Genomic DNA, 17655 nt, shown 5'->3' with positions numbered 1-17655 from the left:
AAAGAAGTAGCAGAAAGAAGCCAAGCTAACAGAACAAAGAAAGTTTTAAAAACATTAAAGTAAAAAGTATAAAGTACAAAGTAAAGTAAAAAGAAATGTATTAAGAAATATATACAAAGGCTGTAAAACACGAAAAACAAATAAGAGTGGACAGAGCTACTGCCACCGGCTGCTACCTGACGGCGCCATCTTGAGAGAAAAAAAAGCAACACAAAGGACATTTAGAAAGCGAACAGCAGTGGGCGGCTATCCGGCCTGCATCGTTTGTCCAAGGAAAAGATGACCAAGTCACAAAAATCAGTTGAATGTTACCAGTGTGGGGGAGCACATTTTGCCAATGACTGTGGTTTTATTGACACTAACTGCAAGAAAAAAGGGCACATAGCTAAGAAGTGCAGAGGCAGGGCAAAAGACAAACATAAAAAGCAGTGGAAAATGAAACCCAAAGGGGACACACACCACCTGCAGAGTAAGGCACCTGAGGAGAAATGTGCATATAACATGTTCAACCTCAAGGAGAGGCGAGCAGAGCCCATCTTTGCAACACTACAGGTAAATGACAAAGAGCTACAAATGGAGGTGGACACAGGAGCCTAGTAATAAGTCAACCCATCTACCACAGATTGTGCCGCTCAGGACAGGCACCAGCACTCAAAGAGACAAATATTAGACAGTACACTGGTGAGTGCATTCCACATCTAGGAGCTATAGAGGTAAAGGTGTCATATCAAGGCCAGGGGGCACTGTGAGACTGCTCATTGTGGAAGGAGAGGGACCTAGTTTGCTTGAACGTGACGTCCTACACAAAATCAGCTTGAACTTGAGAGAAATCAGGTATATTACTGGGATAGGAGATATACTTACCAACTATGTAGACGTGTTTAAAGATGAGCTAGGCAGCCTGCGAGGCACAACAGTGAAACTGTGTGTGAATCCCAACGCACAGCCACGCTTTTTTAAACCACGCTCAGTACCTTTCACCATGAAAGCCAAAGTGAAGGCAGAGTTGGAGAGACTGCAGAAGCTTGGCGTCATCAAGCCTATCGAGTTCTCTGACTGGGCATCCCCCATTTGTGCCTGTGCTGAAAGGTGATGGTGAGGTGCACATATGTGGTGACTACAAATTGACAATAAATCGAGCCTCTCAGTTCGACACCTATCCACTGCCCCGGGTGGAGGACCTGTTTGCTACGCTAGCTTGTGGTCAAACATTTACAAAGCTAGACATGAGTCATGCTTATCAACAACTCCTTCTGGGTGAAGTGTCTAAGAATTATGTGACAATCAACACATATAAGGGACTGTTTAAATACAACTGCCTAGTTTTTGGCCTTGCTTCCAGTCCAGCTATTGATGTAAAACATTCCGTATGTAGCTGTCTACTTAGATGACATCTTGGTGACAGGCAAAAGTGAAGAGGAGCATCTGCAGAACCTCGATCAGGTAAGGAACAGAATGGTAGAAGCTGAGCTTCGCCTGAAACGCAGCAAATGTGTTTTTCAAGCTCCAAGTGTCACCAACCTGGGCCATCGCATTTCAGCTCAGGGCCTGTCTCCACTCGAAGAGAACGTGAGAGCGATAAAGGAAGCTCCAAATCCAAAGAATGCTGCAGAGCTTAGGTCATTTTTGGGCGTAGTGAACTACTATGGAAAGTTTTTGCCTGATCTGTCTACTGTGCTTTCACCCCTTTATCAGTTTCAGCAGGTAAAAGAACTGTTACACTCATCACGCCTGCTCGTGCATGTTGACCCAGACACGGACATTATCTTATCCTGTGATGCTTCACCAAATGGCATGGGAGCTGTCCTTTCCCACCAAATGGACAATGGAACAGAAAAGCCTATTAGATGTGTCACGTACACTAACAGTAGCTGAAAAAGGCTACTCACGGCTCGAGAAGGAAGGGCGAGCTGTAGTTTTTACTGTAAAACATTTTCATCAGTACCTGTATGGACGTGCTTTTACTATTTTTACAGACCATACGCCCCTATTAGGTCTGTTTGGTGAGACGGAAGGTATCTCAGCCATGGCTTCAGCACGTGTACAGCGCTGGGCATTAACATTGTCAGCGTACCAGTATCACATAGTCTACAAGTCAGGGAGTGAAAATTCAAATGCTGATGTTTTCAGCCGTCTGCCCCTTCCTGACACTCCATGTCTGTGTAGTCTTCCCCCAGAGACTGTGTTTCTGTTAGACAGACTGTCAACCTGACTTGTGACAGTCAAACTAATAAAATTGTGGACCCATAGAGACCCAGTTTTGTCACATGTTAAGCGCTGGTTGATGCAGGGTTGGCCCGCAGCAGTTGAGCAGGAAGAGCTTAAACCTCATGCTAAGGGGCAACAAGAGCTCAGTGTTCAGGATGGCTGCATCCTGTGGGGATCCAGTCATGGTCCCGCCCCCAGTAAGAACACAAATCATAGTCATACATGATGCCCATCCAGGGATTTCCTGCATGAAAAGCCTCGCCAGGTCTTTTGTGTGGTGGCCGGGGTTGGATGCTGTCTTAGAAGAAAAGGCAAAAGCATGTTCACAATGTCAGATGAACCAAAAGATGCCAACAGCAGCTCCCCTCCACCCATGGGAGTGGCCTAGTCGTGAATGGTCCAGACTCCATCTGGATTTTGCTGGTCCATTTATGGATCACATGTTCCTGGTGTTCGTGGACTCACATTCTAAGTGGCTCGAAGCACACATTATGCCAACATAACAGCTTCAGTAACTGCTGACACACTCAGAAGCATTTTTGCTACACACGGTCTGCCAATTACCGTTGTCGCTGATAATGGGCCTACTTTCATCAGTGATGTTTTCAAGGAATTCATGGAGAAAAATGGAATCCACCACGTTCGTACTGCACCTTATCACCCAGCCTCAAACTGCTTAGCAGAACGTGCAGTTGAGACACTGAAAGCAGGTCTGAGAAAAATGTCAGGACATTCACTGAAAGTGAAGCTTTCACGTTTCCTGTTCCGGTACCGGCTTACTCTTCACTCAACCACTGGTTTATCCCCAGCTGAGATGCTGATGGGGAGCAGACACAAATCTTATTATCTAGATCTGCTTCATACAGATGTGGGAGCCAGAGTTGCACACTCACAAGATGATCAGAAAGCTAGGAGAGACCAGCATGCTAGAGAACAGCTGTTTAAACCAGGAGACAGCATTTATGTGAAAAACTTTGGTAGTGGCTCACCATGGCTGCCATGTGTCATTCACCATAGTTCTGGTCCTGTCTATTATTGTGGATCTACGGGATGGCAGACTGATTCGAAGGCACCTTGACCACGTGCGTGTCCGCACTGATGGAAAGGCGAAGGAGCCTCAGATTGTTTCACACGACAACAGTGAGAACAACTCTATGGACTGTATGGTTGTACCAGTCAAACCAGAGCACAGTGATGAGCTGCCAGTGCAAGCTGGTCCACCTTCACCAGTCCCAAATCCTTCCATCGATGCACTGTCTGCTCCCAAAACTGTGAGCACTACTGCAGAATTGAGAAGGTCAAAGAGACACCACAAGCCTCCTGATAGACTGCGTTTTTAAATTAAGAAATGCCTCTGACGTGTTTACAAAAATGTTGTGTTGAGTTTAAAAACAAACAAACAAAAATGACAACACAGTCAATTTAAATGTTTTATATCTTAGAGATATTTGTTCCTGGTTAAGTGTCAATTTCTTACTCTTGCTAAGAGTAAGAGTTGTATTTAGCACTTTTAAACTGAGACTAAAATGCTATATGTTTATGCAAGTTGAGTCTTGTTATATGTTTCAACTTTAGGGGGGAGAAGTGTTATAGACTGTGATGGTGTCACAGTAAGCATGTACTCCGGAACCTTAAGTGTCTGCTGCATCTTCTCCACGTGACTGTTATGATGAAACCCACTGGTAGATTCCCACCACTGATTGTAAATGACTAAGTGTTTTATTTACTAAAATGTTCAGAAACTGTTACCGGGTAAGCGTGCATTATTTATTCAGGTTATAACAGAAGTCAATGGTCCTGCACCAATTCTGGCCTAGGTCAGTGTCGTAGAGGAGAGTGTCATCCACGGAATGCTCTTTGCACTCACAGTCGGAGGTGACAGACTCAAAACGGGGTCCCCTAACGAGAGGAAGCCTTGTGGACCCCCGTTGGTATCACGCAAGTTGCCGAAAAGGTTGATGAAGGTGGTAAGATAACAATTCGACTCACGGACAATACCACACGGTTGACAGTATGGCACATAGTTCAATGCATGGGCACTGCGCCCGCAGTGTGGCAGGCTTTTGGAGTGTCCTAGGGGTATCACCTGCATCTCAATTGGTGGCTCTACCGTAGAAGATGGCACTCGAATGAATTAAACGGAATATCTTTATTGTAATGATACAAGTAAAATGCGTTTCAAAGCTTCACTATAAAGTTCATACATTAATAAGTATAAAAATAAAAAGACTTATATACAATGAAAATGAAGTCCGTTAAAAAAAGTGACTAAAGGGGTTAGCAGCATGTCAGGCAGCTATGGTGTTTTAGTGCAAGATAAAAATTTCCAGTGCTAAGACTGAAGTAAAAGTCTGAGAACATTACTGGATACGCATCTGGCAGTGTGATGACATTTTATAGTGCAGTACAATAATTGATTGAGTCTGGATTAGGAGCCTGGTACAAAACATGAGTTGAGTATGGTGAGGATAAAACTCTCTTGGGAAAAAACTTTCACTGAGTCTGTTTTGGCTGGTATGGTCCTGTAATGCCTGGCAGAAGGCAACAGGTTGAAGAGGAGGAAGAATGGATGTGTACTATCTCTTGTGATGCTCTTTGCCCGTAGTTTTAGATAGAGGGTCGGGTGATGGAGGCAGCTGATGATCTTTTGAGCTATGTTGATCACCCTCTGGACTCTTTTACTATCTGCTTCTGTACACCTTCAGTGCCACACTGACACAACATAGGTCAGCACGTTCTCAATGGCTGACCGATAGAAGGTCACCAGTGAGTTGGTGTTGAGTTGCTTCTCCCTGAGTACTTTAAGGAAACGTAGCCTCTGGTGTGCCTTCTTTACCCAAAAGAGGTCTGCAGAGATATGGACTCCCAGGAATTTGAAACACTACTCACTCCACATATTTCACCATTGATGTACAGGGGTCAGGAGCAGCTTAGTTCCGTCGGAATTTCAGGATGAGTTCCCTAGTTTTGGAAATGTTGAGCGTGGGATTGTTGAGGGTGCATCACTTGTTGAGTCTAAGGACTTCATCTCTGTAGACCGTCTCCTTCCTCTCTGTGATCATCCCCATCACTGTTGTGTCATCCGGAAATCTCTGCAGTTGTGCATGTAGCGAAAATAAAGTAGTGGACTTAACACACAGCCTTGGGGTGAGATGGTGGTTAGCGTACGGACAGATGTGAGGTCACAACCCAGCTACACATAGTGGTGTTGGTTGACCAGAAAGTCCTTAATCCAGATCTCATCCGGAATATTGTGCGCGTGATTGAAGTCGCTAGAAACCATAGTTTCCTGATGGAAACCTTCTAATAAGTCAATATGTTTATAGTTGATGTTAAAGTCCGATATTGATGAACAACTTGCTAAAATATACAAAAACGCAAAAACTGCACAGGTAGGGAGATCTTGAAGCTGCTGCATGCTCATGGGCCGCCATCTTGGGTCAGCCTATACACTGGGCAGTCATCTTAAGATTTTGACACTCAAACTTGGGAAACCATTTGCTGTCACACATTACAGAATACATGGTAAAGGGGTGACATGCATGGGTGTCGTCTAAATAGGCATCTTCTGCATTAACCAATGCAAAAAAAAAGACTGGAAGGGCAAGGGCCCACACTGACAAACTGAACAACACTATTACTACTCCACTCTGGAACCATAGGACCAAGATCAATCTTTTTGGAACTGATGGTTTCAATACTGTCTGGCGTCGCAATGGTGAGGCATAGACAAGTAAGTCCATTATTTTCAGTTGAAGCAGCCACCAAAAAGAAAGATACAGTTCAGCAAGCCATAAGAGAGCACATGAGTGTCTTCTGGTAATGGCAATACAAACGCTTGATAGACTTCATTAACTGGATGTGGGAAAGATTGCACCTTTCTCCCATTGTGCATCACTGGCACCCACTCTTAGTAGGCATGACGCAAAGTTGAAGAACTTAAGAATTTAATGAATGGAGTGAACATATCTACTGAAACTGCCTTCCTTCCTTTCTGTAATGTGGAAGGTAAACTCTCGGAAAAGCCTTAGAACTCGACAGGAGGAATACGTTGCAAAAGAAGAATGCAGTTAATCCATAAATATATGTCTAAGGTCCTGTCAGTCAGTGTTTATTGGCAATAATTTCTACCAATGTTATCTGTTTAAAACTATCCTGACTCCCAACAATGTTATTTTTTCTGCTCACTGACTGAGGAGATCAGTTGAAAAAAACTGTTTTACCCAGAATTCATTTGTCAGTTATAAATAATAAACAGAAATACAATTACACTTTATAACGCAAAAAGTGAGAAACAATAAAGACAGAACAACATACATGCTCGATCCTTTGTTTAATTCACATCCTGTCTTCACTGACCTTGGTTAAACTTTAAATCTCACTATAGTACTTGTATAATGACAATAAAGGCATTCAATTCAATTCAACTATGACAGGCTTGAGATATAGACAGTAATCCCTCACTGATAACGGATAAGAGCTCTTTATCCAGGGTATAACAAAAACCTACAACGTTCACCACGCGTGAGGGAAGGTTAGATAGATGAGATAGGATTGTTGATTATCATACCCTCTGCATCCCAGGCCACCATAGGCCTCCATCATGAAACAACATTAGCTCACTCTATTGCAGAAAGGAAATACAAAACCTTATAGTTGAAGCAGCTATAAGTAAGCTATCAAATGCAAACTTGCCCAAAATGGGCGGAAGCTATAGCCACTGTAACTGTTGGGTTTATTATATATCTGCTTCGCTTTCTTTAGGTTTATACATTATTATATATTGGAAATGCTTTGTTTAACTTGGCTTATTGACACTAAAAAGGGTCACTTTAGTACATCTGCTTGCAACCTTGATAAACAAAGGGAAAGGTCTCTATCAAGTTGGACTTATCAAAATTGTTTTGAAACCTCGACTTCTCACCCAGTCGCAAGTTCACAATGAAGATCCGGGAAGGACTCTTAATTGTTTTGACTTGGATCCCGCAGAAGGTGGCGATATCGAATCGACCTCCGAAAATACTTGCAATTGTTTTAAAATAGAGGCTCGCTTGGTTTACCTTTTATGCAATTGTTTTTGCAGTTGTTTTTGATTTCTGACCTTAATTGTTTTGCTTGGTTTACCTCTTATGCGATTGTTTTTTTTATTTCTGACCATAATTGCAATTGTTTTGAATAGATAACCTTAATTGTTTTGACTCTAATGCAATGAAATGGGCAGGAGAGGATTCGGTTCTTTAGAATGATCTGGGACGAAGGCGAGTCAGGATCGATTCTCTCTTGCAAGATAAAGCAGAATATGACCTCCGATGTCTTCCTTATCTTAAAGTGTATCTATTGGTGAACCTATCAGTAACTTGCATCCAAAACAGATCACCAACATCCATTGTGAAGTAACACCCGATGAGAGATCGTGTAAGGCGGAAAAAAAAACTGACATGAAAGATCGTCAACATCCATTCTTAAGCAAGTGACACCCTATGAACAATTGTTTAAGGCACAACCTGACACTTGAGTGTTTGCCTGTATCGCCTTCACTCACAAAGACGCAAACTGGACAAGAACGTGGTGGCACTTCGTCTCATGAGATATTCAAAGACTGCAAAGGGGTATGGCATATGTGGTGCTGACTGGGACAATTATTAAATGAAGTCGGAACAAGCTATGGAGTGCTCATGCTTGTGTCAAGGCTGACCCAAGGACCTGCAGTGAGAACTCCACTTTTGTCATGGACGCTCCAAGGGGCTTCCTGCCGCTTTGGTCCCAATTGCTGTTTTGGCCTTTGATAATGAGATTGTGACTTTTAATGATTATGAATGTGTTTTGACTTTCAAAAATGGGACCGTGAACGTGTTTCTGATGCACATCTACTCGTTTAGATTTCCACCCACGTGCAAGGACATAAAATGTAAGTCAAGTTGTTCATCAAAACCGGACTTTAAATTCAGCTATAACCTTTTAGACTTATTAACACTAGAACAACCATTAGCCAGAAATTTGGGTATTCCACCTAGAAATACCAAGGACCGGCCTTTCGGCCGAAACCTGAGTTGTGAGCGGTCCTTTGGTTATTGAAATGAGGTGCCTCCCAAGCCTTTCCTTCTGCCGAGCAGAAACTCTTGTTATGCTAATTGAGGCGTACAACAGGAAGCATACCTGTCAACCTCTGCCGATAACTGCCCTTATAAATGATTATGATTCCCCTTACAACCCCCCAAAAAACCTTACAAACACCGTACGAGTCGTACGGTGTTTGTAAGTTTTTTGGGGGGGGGGTTTGTAAGGGGAATCAATAATCATTTATAAGGGCAGTTATCGGCAGAGGTTGACAGGTATGAGGAAGGGACATTTGAGTTACTGTGGAACTTGTCTTTGTCCTCCCTTGTATTATTTTGAAAAAGGGTGTGCTTTCTGTCATGTGTTACCTGTTTTGTTGTCTTCTTTTGGGGGACAGATCTGGCATCTTTTGTGTTTCCTTGACCCTATGTCCACTGGATCCAAATCGGGTGGATTGTACAGACGTTTCCCTACATATCAAAGTTCCCAAATTTCACAGATCTGGTCTTCACCCAAGATGAGGAAAAGTCACACATATTTTCAACCTCGGTCACAGTCTGCAGAAGTTCCCCATCTTGTGGAAGACTTCCTGTGTGTGGTTCCAGTTTTATCCAACTCTACAACGTCTTTTCTTGTGTCTGTATCCGTTTTCGCTACTGCAACCAGATGGTGCCGCTCAAGTGGCAGCCGGTAGCGGTAGCTCCCTCCGCTCTTGTTTGTTTTGTGTTTTTGCTGCTTTTCTGTCTTTTTTATTGCATTTTGGTATTTAGTTTTTTACCTAGGTCTACAATGTCTTGTGTGTCTTGTGTCTGTCTTGCCACTGCAACCCAGAATTTTTTCCAGAAATAAAGTTCTAACCTAACCTAACATTTTCATCAGGAAAAATACAAAATAAATAACCAGTACTTCTAGGAACACAAAAACTGAAATGGGTCAAATTGGCCCATAACATAATATAAACGTTTTTTCATATTCCTTTTACCTAATAATAATAGAATACTTATTTTTAATTTATAACAGTTTCGATTAGATGTGTATTAAAAATTGAGAAATTGTGTGTTCTGTGTGTGAAGGCTTTTTCAACATGAGAAAACAACTTCCCTTCTCCCTGCTGATTCCTCAGCTACAGGCCACATTTACATTTGAAGTGATGCTATTCACAGCCAATAGAGGTGTGAAAATGCAAATACAGACGCTCCCCTACTTACAAACGAGTTAGGTTCCGAGCGATTGTTCATAAGTTGAATTTGTTTGTAAGTTGATTCAGTGCTATGTTTTGTATTATAATTTATGTTTAAGGCCTATATAAGTATATTGAAGGTTTATATAAGTGCATTTGTATGTTTAAGGCTCGTATAAGTAACATGCATTGGTTTGTACTGAATTTTTTTTTTAATAAAATGGAGAGAATATGTACAGTACTGTATAGAGAGAGAGAGAGAGAGAGAGATTTATGTATTAGAAACTGGCCGAAAGAAGCGATCTAACGATGATTGCACAGTTTTCTTCTTTTTTTCATCATAAATGATGTGGTAGCACTGTATGGCATCATTCAATTGATTTGCAAACTTTGTGCAACGTTCAATATTTGGGTCCTGCTGCTCGATCTTTCTGTTTATAAATGGTACTGACGGTCGAACGATTCAAGTTGTATGCCCGTGCAACGCTCACCACTCTCACGCGCATCAAGCTTCGTTATTATTGCCACTCGTTTCAAATGAAATGTCTTGCCTTTTCCTTGCACCTCCCTCACTAGAAGCATTTCGCTTTTCACCAACCATATTGAATAATGGCTGCACGAGATATTTCATGATAAAAATGAAAAAGGTTCTTTGCGCACTGGAGATACGTCGCGCACTTACGCAATTTACGCAACTTACGCAACTTACGCACTGCAACGAACTGGGCAGAGGAAGGTGGATGCTGGGTGAGCTGAGCTCACAGCGCCAAGCGTCGGTATTAGCGGCGGAAAGAAGCACTACTCGGAAAAAGGCGCGCAATACAAAGTCGAACTTACGAACATTTTTCGACATAAACGCAATTTGCAGACATGTTCGTATGTACCGTTGTTCGTAAGTCGTATGTTCGTAAGTAGGGGATCGTCTGTACGTACATTTTTATGAGCTGCGGAGTTAAAGCAGAGGCCAAAAACCTTGGGTTTTCCAGTGTTAAACATCAGTTACGAGCAGCGAAATAAGATTTCTAGCATCTTTCACCAGGAACATAGCATACCGGAAGAGATCGAGACACTAGAGCTGGCCCCATGGTTTGTTATTGGGACTGGTCGGCGAAAGAGAAGGCATTGGGATAAAAAACAGAAGCAACGCTGTCGAACCGGAAGAGATCGCGACACTAGAACTGGCCCCATGGTTTGTTATCGGGACATGTCGGCAAAAGAGAAGGCGTTGGGATAAAAAAAACAGAAGCAATGCGGTCAAGCAGGCGTGTTTTGTAAACTCAGGAAACAACCACTCAGACCTCCACTCCCCAGCGTATTTCTCTACAACGTCAGATCCATTGTAAGCAAAATGGACAATTTGGAATTAGAGCTTGCTGCTAATCGCTACGTTCGCCAATGCTCTAGGATAATAATCACAGAGACGTGGCTTCACCCACAAATACCCGACACTACCGTGCAGCTAGCAGGACGTGTCTGGCTTCCTTCTGCTACTTCTTTTTTGGAACCATTCAGCCATGCCTACGCTGTCATACACATGGGATTAGCTGTCAACAATACGCAGCAGAAGGAGCAACACCTCAATGCCGCTGGAAATCCGAGAAGTGCCGGGAGAATAAGTGATGCTTCAGACCAACCATTCCATCTATTATTATGGGGGAAGTGAGATCCCTCCCCGATAAGATGGAAGAGCTGTCGGCGCTTACTAGGCCAGAAACGGAGTCGAGGAGTTGAAACCCGGCTACTGTTGATTCTTCAGCTCCAGACTACTGAGGGACTGTGCGGATAAGCTTGGAAGAGTGACTCTGCATATTTTCAACCTCGGTCACAGTCTGCAGAAGTTCCCCATCTTGTGGAAGACTTCCTGTGTGTGGTTCCAGTTTTATCCAACTCTACAACGTATTTTCCTTGTGTCTGTATCCATTTTTGCTACTGCAACCAAGATGGTGCCGCTCAAGTGGCAGCCGGTAGCGGTAGCTCCATCCGCTCTTGCTCGTTTTGTGTTTTTGCTGCTTTTCTATCTTTTTTAATTGCATTTTAATATTTCTTAATGCTTTCCCATATACTTTGCCTTGTACTTGTGCTTTTTGCTTTGTTGTTCTACGACCTTTGCGACTCGGCCCCACCCGTCGCGTGGCTTGGTTTCTTTGTGCTAGCCCTAGACATCTTTCGAGCCGTTCAGCCGTGCCTCCGCTGTCATGCACGCAGGATCAGCTGTAAGCAGTGGACGATAGCGATAGCAACACTCCAGACCGAGCATTCCATCATTGTTATGGGAGGGTAAGATCTCTCCCCAGTCAGATGGAGGAGCTGCTGAGTGCTTTGAAGCCCCCCACCGGCCTTTCCGCTGCTGTTGATTAGGTGATAGGACAGCTTAGCAGGATCTAGGCAAGGAAGATGATCTTTAAAACCTCCAGACTACTGAGGGACTGTACGGCAACCTCAGTCTCAGTCTGCACCTTGTGGACTTTCTGTGTGTGGCTCCAGTTTTTTACCTAGGTCTACAATGTCTTGTGTGTCTTGTGTCTGTCTTGCCAATGCAACCAAGAAATTTCCAGAATACGGGATGAAATAAAATTCTAACCTAACCTACTCGGATCAGAAAGGACGTTCGCCTCGGGGGGAGGGGGGGGTGCTTTGCATTGATGTGAATGAGGGATGGTGTAACAATAGCACTGTTTTGGTTAGACACTGTTCCCCAGACATAGAATTCATGTCGGTGAGATGCAGACTCTTCTTTCTGCCCAAAGAGATAGCCGTCGTTATCATCACTGCTGTCTACATCCCACCGGATGCTAAGGTAAGTACCGCTCTCTCCATACTAATGGACACAATCACTAGAACGCCTACCCAAGTGCTGCACACATAATCGGAGGAGATTTTAATCAGGCAAGTCTCAAAACTCTTCTGCTGAAATTTTACCAACACCTGAATTGTCCAACAAGAGAGAATAAAACTGTGGATCCTCTTTACTCAAAAATCAAAGGTGTATAGGGAGCGCTACCACACACAGACTTGGGACAGTCAGATCATGCCTCTTTGTTCATGGCCCCAACTTACACTCCCTTTAGCCGACAATCAAAGCCACAAAGACGAACCATTATAACATGGCCTGATGATGCCCGACTCCAAGACTGCTTGAACAGACAGAGAGGGAAACTTTCCACCATGTGGACCTGGGAACCTTCACAGACACAGTTCCGTCGTACATCAAGTATTGCATGGCTACGGTCCCTGTGGAAAAGACCATCCAGGTGTACCCAAACTGGAAACCGTGGATGACCAGCCAGGTCTAATCACTCCTCTGGGCCCGAGATGCAGCCTTCAGATCCGGTGACAGGGCACTCTACACCGCAGCTCACGCCAACCTAAAGAGAGGCATTAAGGCTGCCAAAGCAGAGTACAGGGGGAAGATAGAAGGGCAACTTGACGACAGAGAATACGAACCCTCACCAACTACAAGGGCCGAGTGGCCACTCCTGCGGATTCAAATGCGGCACTGGCAACTTTTTTGCCCGCTTTGAGTCCCAAGCCCACCACCCAGTCACATCATATCAACCTCAAGTACATCCCACACCAAGCTCGGGAAGAAGCCCTATCCCACTCAATGTGGAGGTAGTGGATGTGAGACTTGTGCTCCGAGCAGTCAGTCCCCGGAAGGCCACAGGACCGGATGGAATACCAGGCTAAGTACTCAAGGCCTGTGCTGACCAACTAGCACCAGTCTTCACAGACATTTTCAACCTTTCACTGGAACAAGCCACCGTATATACCCTGTATAATAACGGCGAATGTGTGAACCAAGTAGAGACTTTCAAATGCCTAGGAATCCACATCTCTGCTGATCTAATTTGGGTGACAAACACCACAGCACTCATCAAGAAGGTGCAGCAGAGGCTACATTTCATGAGATTAATCAGGAAGGAGCAACTGAACACCAACCTGCTGGTGACCTTCTACCGGTCTATTGAGAGCATACTGACCTATGCTGTATCAGTGTGGCACTCAAGGTGCACAGAAGGCGACAGCAAAAGACTGCAGAGGGTGATCAACACAGCCCAAAAGATCATCAACCCCTACCCACCCTGTCGAGCATCTACAAATCCTGGTGCCTTAGAAGGGCAGAGAGCATTATAAAAGACAATATGCATACCGGCTTCCACCATGTCAACCTGGTGCCCTCTGGAAGGCGCAACAGAGCTATAACTGCCAAGACAAACAGACGCAGGGACAGTTTCTTCCCAAGAGCTGTCACCATACTCAAGTCGAGTTCTGCTCCTAGGACCTTATCAATAGTTATTACTACTACTTATACTACTTATTTATTATGTTGACCACTTATTTATCTATTACTATTTTGTGATGATTTATTTATCATTACTATTTAGTGATTATTTATTTATCATCACTATATATTGATTTTCTGTGTTTGCTTGTTTGTTGTTGCGTCCATAGACCCAGCGGATGTGCAACTAGGCGCTGAATGTCTCCAAAACCGTGAAACCCATCCTGGACCTCTGACAGAACAAGCCCGCTTCACTCTGCTCACCTCAATTGGACTACTTTTTATTGATTATTTATTTGTCTCGCTGTTGTTATTGGTGCACTATGTGGTGAAAGCTTTAAATCTCATTATACTTGTATATTGACAATAAAAACATTCAATTCAATTCAAAATCTCCTTTCCGGGCAGCTTTTAATCTTCTCTGGGACCATGGCTCATCAGCTCAGCCCAGTGGCGAGTTGCTGATTTGTGTGCCTTAGACCTTAATTCGTCACAGGCTCCTTTTCTTCTGAATATATGACATCATTTTATCTTGTTAAGTTGTGTATGTGTTATACGTATACTCAGCTGCCCCTCACAATTTCACCCCAGGGGTAAATGTTTTTGCAATTATTATGCAGTACAACGGCTTAACAAACAATTTTCTTACCTTTTCTTTCTTTGCGCGCAAGCATATGCATACATATTCATTATCTTCCGTACCGCTTATCCTCATATGAGTCGTGGGAGAATGCTGGCACCTCTCTCAGACGAGTCACCAGCAATGGGCACCAGGCGGTGGACAGCTTGAATTGTGGCCAGCCAATTACAGAGTACAAGGAGACGAACAACCATTCACGCGCACACTCATACCTATGGGCAATTTAGAGTGTCCAACCAGCCTACCCTGCATATTGTTGGGACGTAGGAGGAAACCAGAGTACCTCTAAAAACCAGTGGCGGGCCGTCGGGGCCTTCAAGGCCTTCTCTGCTGGCCTAAGAAATATCTGAATCATATTATATTTTGTCCATCAATACTTATTATTCCAAATGGTCTGTTAGCTTCCTTTCTTTGCTTTTCCCCCTGGTTGCACTGCTTCCAGATGTGTTTTCATATTGAAGCATTTAACCAATCACATTTCAGCCATTATTTGTTGCCAGATCAGATCTGCCTCAAAGCCTTCACAATCAGTTCTGCGGGCTCTGCTGCATTAAACTAGACTGTTGCTTTTAACCAATCAGATTTCGAGTTGGCAACCCCACAATGCTTTTTCATACGCATTAGGATTTTGCTGGCTGGGATACGTCATTGCTTTCACCAACTTTGATTGGCTAGTAGGCCGGCCAAAGCCATAGTGAGGCAGCCAGAGATCGCAAACTCCACCCATAATGGTCGACAGAAGCAAAAACAAATGGATTCTGTTGCAGATTTGCTCACAAAGCTATTTTCCAGACGGACTTTTCCAGAAAAAAATGGACATCATTAAGAAAGGGCCGTCAACTCCGAAGCTAGCAAGCCTGTTACAGCCGGGAAAATGGTGTGTGCGGCACTTTCAGTGCGCTAACTTAGCTGCACAAGCAAATAGTATATTGTTGTGTTGATTTAAAGCCATTTTCAAAACGGACTATGCCGGAAATATGACAGGACAGGCTCGACTTTCATCATTAGCTTCGATGGCGATAGGAAAGAAGGAAGAAAGAAAGGAGGATGGATATTGTGTACAGTTAAAAAGAATTTTTGAGTATAATATGGCTATATTCCTAAATAATATTTCAATTGTGGGCCCGGTTCTGATATCTGAAAAGCTCCAGTGTTTGTATTTAAGCTCCAGTGTTTGTATTTAATCACTAAATGCTGCTAGGATGTGGATTTTACCTCAGTTTAATTTTTGCCGTTTCGCCATTGACGTCCATCGCTGTCTTCTACAATGTCTTGTGTGTCTTGTGTCTGTCTTGCCAATGCAACCAAGAAATTTCCAGAATACGGGATGAAATAAAATTCTAACCTAACCTACTCGGATCAGAAAGGACGTTCGCCTCGGGGGGAGGGGGGGGTGCTTTGCATTGATGTGAATGAGGGATGGTGTAACAATAGCACTGTTTTGGTTAGACACTGTTCCCCAGACATAGAATTCATGTCGGTGAGATGCAGACTCTTCTTTCTGCCCAAAGAGATAGCCGTCGTTATCATCACTGCTGTCTACATCCCACCGGATGCTAAGGTAAGTACCGCTCTCTCCATACTAATGGACACAATCACTAGAACGCCTACCCAAGTGCTGCACACATAATCGGAGGAGATTTTAATCAGGCAAGTCTCAAAACTCTTCTGCTGAAATTTTCAAACTCCACCCATAATGGTCGACAGAAGCAAAAACAAATGGATTCTGTTGCAGATTTGCTCACAAAGCTATTTTCCAGACGGACTTTTCCAGAAAAAAATGGACATCATTAAGAAAGGGCCGTCAACTCCGAAGCTAGCAAGCCTGTTACAGCCGGGAAAATGGTGTGTGCGGCACTTTCAGTGCGCTAACTTAGCTGCACAAGCAAATAGTATATTGTTGTGTTGATTTAAAGCCATTTTCAAAACGGACTATGCCGGAAATATGACAGGACAGGCTCGACTTTCATCATTAGCTTCGATGGCGATAGGAAAGAAGGAAGAAAGAAAGGAGGATGGATATTGTGTACAGTTAAAAAGAATTTTTGAGTATAATATGGCTATATTCCTAAATAATATTTCAATTGTGGGCCCGGTTCTGATATCTGAAAAGCTCCAGTGTTTGTATTTAAGCTCCAGTGTTTGTATTTAATCACTAAATGCTGCTAGGATGTGGATTTTACCTCAGTTTAATTTTTGCCGTTTCGCCATTGACGTCCATCGCTGTCTTTTCCCGAGGAAATCACCCCCTGGCCTGGTTGTAATGTCTCAAAAGCTCCAGTATTTGTATTCAGTCAACAAATGATGGTAGGAAGTGGATTTTACCTAATTTTAGTGCATTTTTGTCATTTCACGTATGGATGTATCAACGTTCATCACTGTCTTTTTACCGGGGAAATGATACTCCGGGCCCGGTTCTGATGTCTAAAAAGCTCCAGTATTTGTATTTAATCAATAAATGCTGTTTTCGGCTGGATTTTACCCCATTTTCGGGCAATGTTTGCCCGTACGCCATTGACGTTCATCGCTGTCTTTTCCCGGGAAAATCGCCCCCGTGGCCTGGTTTTAATGTGTGAAAAGCTCCAGTATTTGTATTTAATCATGAAATGCTGCTAGGAAGTGGATTTTACCCCATTTTTGTGCATTGATTTATTGACTATTTTTAATGTGTCACAGCTCTAGCTGCAGTAGAGGTTTTATAGACATAAAATAGTTTTTGAGGGTTGAATTGATACGTTGAAGGCGCTACGAGAAAATGCACCGACCGCCACTGCTAAAAACCCATGTTAGCCACGGGAAGAACAACATAGAGTGGCTTGCGAAAGTATTAAGCCCCATTGAACTTTTCAACCTCTCGCCACATTTGAGGCTTCAAACATATAGTTAAAATTATTAAAAATTATTTATTTTTGTCAAGAAGTAACAAGTGAGACACAATCGTGAAGTGGAACGAAATTCATTGAGTATTTTAAACTTTTAACAAATAAAAAAAACTGAAAACTGAGGCATTCAATATTATTCGGCCCCTTTACTTTCAGTGCAGCAAACTCACTCCAGAAGTTCAGTGAGTATTATAGGATTTAATAGTGGTGTGGTTATAGTCTGCTATTTATTTTTCATTGTATTCATAATCAGAGGAAATTAAGACTAAAATAGTCCTTAATTGATTCAATAATGAATGAGATGGAGGGAAAAAAATGTCAGACCATGCTTACAGCAGTATTCTATAGGGCGGGTGAATAATTTTGAAAACAACTGTCCCAAAAAAATAAAAAATACAAAATGTAA

At 43.1% G+C, this 17655-nt stretch overlaps 1 protein-coding gene across 7 annotated transcripts in view; it reads right to left on the bottom strand.

Annotated features, from left to right (window-relative positions):
• Window positions 1-17655, bottom strand: part of tpcn2 (two pore segment channel 2) — a 150145-nt gene that overhangs the window by 41582 nt on the left and 90908 nt on the right. The gene's annotated exons all lie outside the window — the stretch shown is intronic.

Source organism: Stigmatopora argus, chromosome 2 (genome assembly GCF_051989625.1).
Source record: "Stigmatopora argus isolate UIUO_Sarg chromosome 2, RoL_Sarg_1.0, whole genome shotgun sequence".
Classification (NCBI taxonomy): domain Eukaryota; kingdom Metazoa; phylum Chordata; class Actinopteri; order Syngnathiformes; family Syngnathidae; genus Stigmatopora; species Stigmatopora argus.
The sequence above is the reverse complement of the archived record's forward strand: the minus strand, read 5'-3'. Positions and strand labels throughout refer to the sequence as shown.